Below are 9,076 nucleotides of genomic sequence, written 5' to 3'. Positions count from 1 at the left end.
TAGCAAAATGGATGGAAGAAAATGATCTTCTTGGCCCCCTTCCAGCCAGACAGCCCCAGCCTGCTGTTAGCTCCCTGCCACCAGCCACAGAGCGGTTTTATCCTCTGCCACCCCGCACTCTGGGAGGGTTAGAGCCCCTTTATGAAATAATACGGATGATTACTGAGTAAGGTCCTTCAGCCAACACTTTGCAAATCTTAAAGCTGCCTGTTGGAAACCGAATATATTTTCCCCCCGAGTTAAATGAGTCAGGCATTGCTGGAAGGCTCCCTCTCTTACCCCCAGTACAGAAATTACACGTATTTTTTTGAGCTCTCCTATGATCATGTAAATCAGAGGGCACTTAAGTTGTTCCAAGGGCTAGAGGAGAGAATGTCAAAACCAGGCAGAGGAAAGTGGTTGGTTGAAAATTGGCAAATTCCTCTTGTTGGTAAATCAACTGCCATTTTGCCAAATGCCAGTGAACAAAATATTCTAGAAAGAAGCAGCTCCAGCTCCCGCTCAGATCCAGCCGTGGGTACCTCGTAGCTCTGGCCGCTTCCTCCAGGGAGGGGGAGGGCCGCGAGCAGGACGGATGTTAGAGAACACACTGCCTTGCCTCGTGGACGCTCAGCCGATGCTCAAAACAGGCGGCAGGGATGCGTCCTCGTCCGATTTGGGGAAAGTCATGGGAAATGTTTGGCCCTCGGGGAGTCACAACACCTAGTGATGCATAAAGGCCCTGAGGATTCCTGCACTAGGAAAAGCTCCCTTGGAGCTCGCTAACAGCGTTTTGCAGGTCACACCACAGAGCACACGGAGAAACGGGCACCGGGAGACAGGCGTGGGATGCTGTAGCGGCGCTGGGTGTGCTCTAGACAGAGTCTCCAGGCCGTTGCAGGGTCCCTTTCCCAAGGCCCTTTTAGGAGGGGTCCCTGGGGGAGGCGTGTTTTTGACTAGAGGAGCATCTTCTTGGGTGTCTCTGACTCTGGAGAACCAGGAGGGCCTAAAGGTTCAGGTGGGGGAGTTCAAAACAGACAATTCTGGAAGTCCCACAGAGCCCTTCCTTCCTGGGGTCTTGGAGTCAGAAAACTTGTGAAAGGGAATCTTTGATTTCCTTCTAGATCAGTGCCGGTTTAGTAGACAAAAACGCAACCCGCAGATGTCATTTTAAATTTCCTGGTAGCCACGTACACTTGAAATTAAGGTTAATAATATATTGTATTTAAAACAATATATCGAAATAATCTTATTTCAACAAGTATTCAATAAAATTAATATTTTCTTTTTTGGGATTTTTTAAAGTAAGTTTTCTAAATCCAGTGTCTGTTTGACACTTAAATACATCTCAGCTCAGACCAGGCACGCTCCAAGGGTCCAGTGGCTGCAGGTGGTGATGCTTCCAGATGGGACAGCCCAGCCCTGGACTGGTACAGCTTTTGCACGAGACAGGAAGCGGGTTCTGGGCTAACCCTGCCCTGTGGAAGTATTTGTGTTAAATTGTGATTTCCCCTCTGAGATAGTAAATTTTGTGTCAACTTGACTGGCCTAGGGGGAGCTTCATTAGCTGGTCAAACATTATTTCTGGGTGTGTCTGTGAGGGTATTTCCAGACTATATTAAAATCTGAATCTGTGAAATCAAAACTGCAATGGGATGTCATGTCACACCGGTCAGAATGGCCATCATCAAAAAGTCTACAAATAAGAAATACCGGAGAGGGTGTGGAGAAAAGGGAACCCTCCTACGCTGTTGGTGGGATGTAAATTGGTACAGCAACTATGGAGAACATTATGGAGGGTCCTTAAAATATTACAAATAGAGCTACCATATGATACAGCAATCCTGGGTATATATCTGGAAAAGACAAAAACTCTGTAATTTAGAAAGATACATGCACCCCTATGTTCATAGCAACACTATTCACAATAGCCAAGACATGGAAACAACCTAAATGTCCATCAACAGAGGAATGGATAAAGAAGATGTGGTGTATATATACAATGGAATATTACTCAGCCATAAGAATGAAATATCACTATTTGCAGCAACATGGATGGACCTAGAGATCATCATACTAAGTGAAGTAAGTCAGACAGAGAAAGACAAATACCCTGTCACTTATATGTGGAATCTAAAAAATTGATACAAATGAATTTATTTACAAAACAGAAACAAATAGAAAAAATAGAAAACAAATTTATGATTACCAAAGGGGAAAGGGGGGAGCGATAATTAGGAGTTTGGGATTAACAGATACACACCACAATATATATGAAATAGATAACAAGGACCTACTGTATAGCACAGGGAACTATACTCAATATTTTGTAATAACCTATAGAAGAATCTGAAAAAGAATAGATATATGTTTGTATGTATGTATAAGTGAATCACTTTGCTGTACACCTGAAACATTGTAAATCAACTAGACTTCAATAAAAATAAATCTGAATTGGTGGACTGAGTGAAAGACCGCCCTCCGCAGTGCAGGTGGGCGCTGTGCAATCCCCTGAGGGCCTGGGTGGAGAGGGAAGGTGCGGGGAGGAGACCTTGCCGTCCAAGTGAGCTGGGCGTCCATCTCCTGCCCTCGGTCCTCCAGATTCCGTCCAGAACTTACACCTTCAGACTCGCCTGGGTTACACACCAGCCTCCTGGGTCTCCAGCTCGCAGATGGCAGACCGTGGGCCTTCCCAGCCCTGTCACAGTGTGAACCCATCCCTGTGATAAACCCCGTCTGCATGTCTCTGTGTACCCTGTCGGTTCTGTGTCTCTGGAGAACCCCGGCCCACACCCTCTGTCCTGGGAAATCTCGAGGCCGAGAACCCCACCCATCACGGAGTCCTCCAGGCGGCCCCAGCATTTCATCACCGTGTGGTCCCCAGACACACTGGTCCTTTGCTTTCCCGCAAGTCTCCTGTGACCTGTGTCCCCAGCATCCCTGCTTCCTCCTGGCACACGCGTGGTGAGCGGGCTCCCCTCTGACGAACCATGTCTGTCTGTCTGTCTGTGCAGCTGATCCCCACCCCCTCGGCTCCCTGACCTTTGACACCGATGATCTGCATGGAGAAATCACTTTTTCTTCTCAGTTTGATCCAGGAAAAACAACGTGCTTCAAATTGGACAGATTTGGGTCTAAGCCCCATCGGGGGGTGAGTTTGGATGTGGCCAACTCCTCAGACATCCGTCGAGTGGCCTCCACGTCCCAAGCCCCAACTCAGGTGTCCTCCTGGGGCAGAGTGAGGGCAGCCGGTTCTCCCCGGGACCCCTCCCTGCCCACCCTCCGTGGAGGCACCTGGAACCGCAGGCACTGCCCCCCGGTTGGGGGCTGTCAGAGGCAGGGCTCGGCTAAGCGGGTCTGGGGTGGGCTGCTCAGCACCTACCCCCACCCCCTGAATTTCTGCCCTGTTCCCGCTTGCTATCTGCTTCTGGGGGATGCAGGCCTGCCAGCAGGGCAAGGAGTCACCCAGCCGCACTGCCCGGTCCCCACCCACCGGTTTCTGCCGCTTTTACCAGGATGCGCCCTCCCCCAGGATCCTACAAGACCAAGTTGCTGACCAGTTTATGTTCTGGTTCTCCTTTTGCAGCGTGAGGCCCCAGCCTTCCAGGGCTGTCTGGAGAGAAACATGCTAACGCTGGGAAGAAGTCACTTCGGGGCAGTGGGGGGATGGGAGCGACCCAGCGATCCAGGACCTGGACAGCAGAGGTCCTGACCCCAAGGCCTCCAACAAGCGCTTCCTGCCCTGCGGTTCCAGAATACAAGTGCCATGGGATGGACTTAAAGGCGTTCCCTTCACAAGGCCAGACGTCTGAGCAGCCAAAGAGGCCCAGCCAGGCGCCGACCGTTCTGAGCTCCTGCAGGCCTGACCTCGACTTGCTGCGTGACCATTCCCCTCAGGAGTCTGGTCCAGCTCTGCCCCAGGACCCGCCAGCCTCCTCCAGCTCACATCCTGCCTCGTTCGCCACTTTTCTCTTACTTTTGTTGTTTTCATCAAGTCTCTCCAAAGGAGGCTGGGGAAAGGGAGATACAGGGAAACCCAGTGACACGGCTACCTTCTGACAGGCTTAGAAAGATGGTTGGGTGAAAAGTCTAAAATTAAGGGCTGAAAAAATTTTATTTCGGCACAAGTGGTCTTCGATGAACCAAGTCGTGACTGGACCCTGGAAGGGGGCTCCGTGCCTTTCTGGGGGCGGCCCCGCCTGGTGACTGGTGACAGGCAGGGGGCTGGGGGGGAGGGGGTGGCAGCCAAGGACCTCCACCCTCCACCGCCTGCCTTATCTGCTTATCAAACGCTCATACTTTCTATATGAAAGGTAGTTATTTCTGTGCAGAGACTGGTTTTTTAAACACGGTATCCAGCGTTTTGTGATTTCCTGTCTTCTGAGAGTGTGGTTTTGGGGAGCTGCCCCCGCTTTCGTGAGCGCTGACTCTGCCGTATCAGGTCGAGGCCCAGATCCACGGGCTGAGTTCCGGGAAACCTCTGGGGGAGCAGGGCTTCTTCAGGGCCTGCTCCCTGCTCCCGCCTCAAGGGGTCACAGAGGCTCTTGTCTCTGAGGACAGAGCCTTGCTGGGTGGAGGGGAGGCTCCAACGAGAGGCCCCGCCACCTGCTCGCTGCAGGGAGGGAGAGCCTGTGAGTGCCCCAAACGAGGGCGCTGGACCGGCACGTGCATCCTTTGGACCTCATCCCAGAGCATCTCCTCCCTTCTCTCCCCCGACGTTACATTCTTGAAGAGCATGTGGCCAAGAAAGCGGGTCTTGGCTCTTCCCCTTCGGAAGGAGGAGAAAGGAAAAAACACACACAGCCAAGCTGGCCGCGTCTGTCCCCCGCCCTCCTTCCTGCTGCCCTGGAGCTGGCGCCGTGCCGGCCGTGGCCCTGATGTTCCCGCAGACCCAGGCAGTCCGCTGATGTCACCAAGGGAGTGTGTGCTCTGAAAGAGTCCATCTCTCAAGTTCCATGGGAATGTCACTGGAAAGCAAGGCCAAGGTCCCGAACCCTTAAAGAAATTGCACAAACAAGGCTGTGGGTTTTGGAAGACAGAATAGAAACACCCAGAGCAGTCAGTGTAAGATACTGTGGGTGACCAGCCCCCCTGCAGCCAGGGGCCTGTGTGCAAGGTTGAAGAAGCTGCAGAAGAACAGGAAGGGCTTTTCCGCACCCCGATTTGTTCAGAGGGAAATTAGGAAGCCCCGAGGTGCCAGCTCCGACTGGACCCAGCCTCAGGGAATCTGAGGGGCTCACATTCCGGAGCTGCCAGGGGTGTCTTGTCCTCACATTGAAGATGGAGGTGACACAGACAGAAGCAGAAGGACAGACAGGATTACTTGGTGACAATGGAAATAATACCAAAGCCATTCTTTATCCCCTGGACTTTGGAGACGTGCTAAGGAGATTAGGAAAGATGCCTGGAAGGAGCAGTAACGGTGGGAGGGATGGTCGTTTGTTCATTATTCTAGAATGTTAACTGAATGACTGCCCTGGCCAGGCCAAGTGCTGGGACTCAGGATGCACTGTGGGCAGTGCCAGACCCCAGACCCTCCCTCTGGGGCTTACGCTCCAGGAGGGGAGGTCAGGGGTCACATCTGCCTACAGGGATGTGGAGGGCGCAGCTCAGGGACAGAAGCTACCAGCACTTGTGACGCTCCTAGGACAACTGGGCTCTCCATCACCCCAAGTGGTGGATGATGCAGGACGTAGAGATTCCAGGCCGTGGCCGGTCCTTGGGTTTGGGCGCAGACGTGGGACGAGCGAGGGGCAGGGGTTGGACACAGGGTAGCCCTGTCTCTCCATCCACAGCCGTTGGGCCCGTCTACAAGGTGAGATGTGCTCACGGATCCATCCGCTTCAATAATTCTAGAGAAATTCAGGAGCGATGGACCCGAAGGTAAGTAAGAAGGAACTAAGGGGAAAATGAGAGATTCCAGGATCATTTTCAAATTATTTCATTTGTTGTACAAAGTCATCAACACCCCTCTTAGGATCCCCACTGGGCCCCTGCTTCACCTCGGGGGCCCCCAGCTGGAAGCACGTCTCTGCCTTTCAGGAAAGTGGAGGTCTTGGGTGTCATCAGGCTCAAGAACCTCCCTGGCTGCTGGCCGGGCATTGGGGCAGCCCGTCCCCGCCTCACACGGACATCGGGGTGAAGGGCGCCCTGAGGCACAGGGTCAGAGCAGAGAGGCTGCGAGGGCATCTGGCCCTCCTGCTGCCCGGCTGTGTGAGTCTTGCATCTGGACACTGGATCTCCACCACGCGCTGGCTTTCCAAGGCAAGCTTTCAGAAACCAGAGGGTTTTCCCCGATGACCTTAGAGAAACGAAATCAGCCTGGAGGAAAATAATAAAGATCTTTTTAAGATGATGAGAAAGGGCAGAATACCTTAAAAATAATAATATTTTACTTAAAATACGGCTGTGTCAGAAATGTGAGAAGCTACAAAAGCCACTCAAAAATGACAGGGCAGTTAGAAAGTTGTTTAAGTAGTTAGTGACGCAATTGTGGTGTTTAAAATGCCCCTGGGTCTTGGAGGTATTGGAATCAACTTAGATTGAATCTAGGCTGAATCAGATTTTCCTCCTGAGGTCAATCTGCTACATCTCTAACCTAAAAGCAGAGGCTTTAGGAGTTCTCAGGAAATGATGGCTAAGTGATTAAGTGCAACTCTTGGTAACACATCTGCTCCTCTCAACCAGAGTTTCTTGTACTTGAAAAAAAATTTTTTTTCTCCCTCTGCCCAAAACATGTAGCCAACCTCTTGAAGATTTAATCTGCGTTTGTCAAAGCTTTCAAAATTACACCTAAGGCTTCTCTTGCCTGTGTTGAGGGCTCTAGCCAGCACTTTGACCGCCAGTTTCCCGTCTTTTCTGAAGTGGCCTCACCAGCCCCCCTCCAGCCTATGCCTCACCCCACCTCGCCGTGTGCCCACCAGGGCGACAGAGTCGAGGTAGAGAAACGGCCCCACCGTCCTCGTGGCCTCAAAGCACGAGCCGTCTGGGGCGCGAAGTGTGTGGCTGCGTGTAGGGTAGATCCCTGCGACAACAGCAGATGCCGGGACTTTCTCTTTCTCGTAGATCGGAAGGTCCAGTATTCAGAGTAGGGGCCCGACTATAGGGCACATCTACCAAGGTAACTTCATGGAAGGGATGTGCCTGCGATGTTCACTGCCAGATGCAACCGTGTACCTGCGGCTTGAAGTTGGTCCTCTGCTCAGGCGCCCCATCCTATGTACACACGTGGACACACACACACTCACTCCCACACTCCCACACACTCCCACACCTCTACCCAGCACACACTCACATGCACACGCACATGTACACACACGCGCACACACACACACCCATACACTCATACACCTCTACCCAGCACACACATGCACACGCACATGTACACACACTCCCACACCTGTACCCAGCACACACTCACATGCACACGCACACGTAACACACTCCCACGCCTCTACCCAGCACACACTCACATGCACACGCACATGTACACACAGTCCCACACACTCCCACACCTCTACCCAGCACACACTCACATGCACACACACACATACACACTCCCACACCTCTACCCAGTACACACTCACATGCACACACACATACACACACGCGCACACACACACCCATACACCCATACACCTCTACCCAGCACACACACACACGCACACACACATGTACACACACTCCCACACCTGTACCCAGCACACACTCACATGCACACACACACATACACACACTCCCACACCTCTACCCAGTACACACTCACATGCACACACACATACACACACGCACACACACACACCCATACACTCATACACCTCTACCCAGCACACACCCACATGCACACACACACGTACACACACTCCCACACCTCTACCCAGTACACACTCACATGCACACACACATACACACACGCGCACACACACACACCCATACACTCATACACCTCTACCCAGCACACACTCACATGCACACGCACATGTACACACACTCCCACGCTTCTACCCAGCACACACTCACATGCACACGTACATGTACACACACTCCCACGCCTCTACCCAGCACACACTCACATGCACACACACATACACACACGCGCACACACACACACCCATACACTCATACACCTCTACCCAGCACACATTCACATGCACACGCACACGTACACACACTCCCACACCTCTACCCAGCACACACTCACATGCACAATCACAAGTACACACACTCCCATACACTCATACACCTCTACCCAGCACACACTCACATGCACACGCACACATACACACACTCCCACACCTCTACCCAGCACACACATGCACACACACTCATACACACATGCACACTCACACGTACACACACACACACACACACACACACACACACACACACTCCTTTCCACTTACAGCCCTCACTTCATCTTCCTGTTACTGTATCTCACCCTCTTCTTTCCCTTGTTGGGTTACACTTAGGAATAAGACCTGCCTAGACGTCTTCAAGCCTGGGTGACCCAGCTATTGAGCAGCGGGCTGAGAAGAAGGTGATTCCCAGTTTTATGGTCCTCAGACCCTGGGGCCCAGGGTCCCCTCCCCAGTGTTTCCATTATCTTCCGGGGACCGGACAGAAGCTCGGCGTTCCCCCCGGACCATCACCCTTTCCTATTAAAATAGAATCTTAGCTGGTCTCCTTGCCCCTGGCGTCTGTTCACAGAAATCCCCCTACTCTGTGCCGCCAGACGGGCTTCTAAGTTACCACGTCTCTGGTTGCTTCCTACCCAACTATCCAGGGCTCCCCATTCCCCACAGGGGAGAGCCCCTCGGGGGCTTAGTCTGGCTTTCGAGGCCTCTGCCACGCAGCCGTGTCCCCACTGAGGCAGCGCGGTCGGGGAGTAAGACCAAACTTTCTAGATCAAACTGAGCTGGGTTTTTTTTCCCAGTTCTGCCACCCACTGACAGGGAAATTTGGGCAAGTCTTTTAACTCTCCTAGCCCTGGGTTTCTCATCTATAATGTAAAAGCAGCCACTATGATCGAGGGCCTCCTGAATGCGAGGCCCCAGGCTGAGCTCTTGTGAAGGGCTGACCCCACCAGTGTGGCCATTGC

The sequence above is a fragment of the Balaenoptera physalus genome (genome assembly GCF_965194825.1).
Source record: "Balaenoptera physalus genome assembly, chromosome: 15".
Classification (NCBI taxonomy): Eukaryota; Metazoa; Chordata; class Mammalia; order Artiodactyla; family Balaenopteridae; genus Balaenoptera; species Balaenoptera physalus.
Note: the sequence above shows the minus strand (reverse complement) of the source record.